Here is a 1,001-nt window from a genome sequence, read left to right as displayed (position 1 = left end):
TTAATTATATCACTATCATTATCAATATCATTATTAGTCTTGTCTTATTAATATTTTTATTATTATTATTATTATTATCATTATTATATTATTATTATTATTATTTCCATTGTTGTTGTTATCATCTATTCGAAGAAGGCCATCCACTTCGTGGTCCAGAAAGATTCCAGAAGAACTTTCTGTGAGATTTCCATATAACGGTCGAAATCAGGCCAAAAAAGTATCAACAAAAAAAATCATTGGCAAGATTGACTGCTCACAGTCCACCGTCTGCTCTGAACAAGACAGGTATCGATCTATCGATCTCTAGATAACAGCTGAGGGGCGGCAATCGGCGACACTTGGCTGCCTTAAGTGTTTAAGCGGCAACTGATTTGCCGAGCAAAGATTGATAGCTAATACAGCTGAAAGCTGCCAGTGCGTGTATGTGTGTGTGCAACTCGCCTTTCAAAACAGCGCAGTCGTAGAATAGTAGAATGAGACAGCGGCTCCAATTTAACGTACCACCAAACCCTCTCTGGTACCACTTAGAATACTTAGATAGCAACGAACCAAAGGCACTCACTGAAAGCTGCGAACAGCCTCCATACTACCTTAAACGCACAGAGCTTGCTGTTGAGATGGAAATTGAGCTAGATAAAAAGCGGAAAGGTATTTTAAATTTTTTTTACTATTATTACGTAATTTCAAGAATGCTTCATTTTGGATTTGAACCCGATTAACCCACACAGCAGTCTATCATCATGACAGCTCAACTGGTAAGAATCTACTTGACATATCTTTCGATAAAATAAAAATACCCCTCGATATCAGTTGTTTAGCGACCACATTATTCATCATCGGTTCATTAGTACACCAGTGATGAAAGTGGTGTGTAGAGAGTTTGCCCCCGTTGAACTCTTTCTACTTCTACAAACGCTGGTAACAAATCGGTGATATCGTCGCGGTGAAATCAGGCGCTCGTCAAAACAATAAAATCTAAGAAAACGGTACCCCCTCCC

The sequence above is a fragment of the Aplysia californica genome, unplaced genomic scaffold (genome assembly GCF_000002075.1).
Source record: "Aplysia californica isolate F4 #8 unplaced genomic scaffold, AplCal3.0 scaffold00229, whole genome shotgun sequence".
Classification (NCBI taxonomy): Eukaryota; Metazoa; Mollusca; class Gastropoda; order Aplysiida; family Aplysiidae; genus Aplysia; species Aplysia californica.
Note: the sequence above shows the minus strand (reverse complement) of the source record.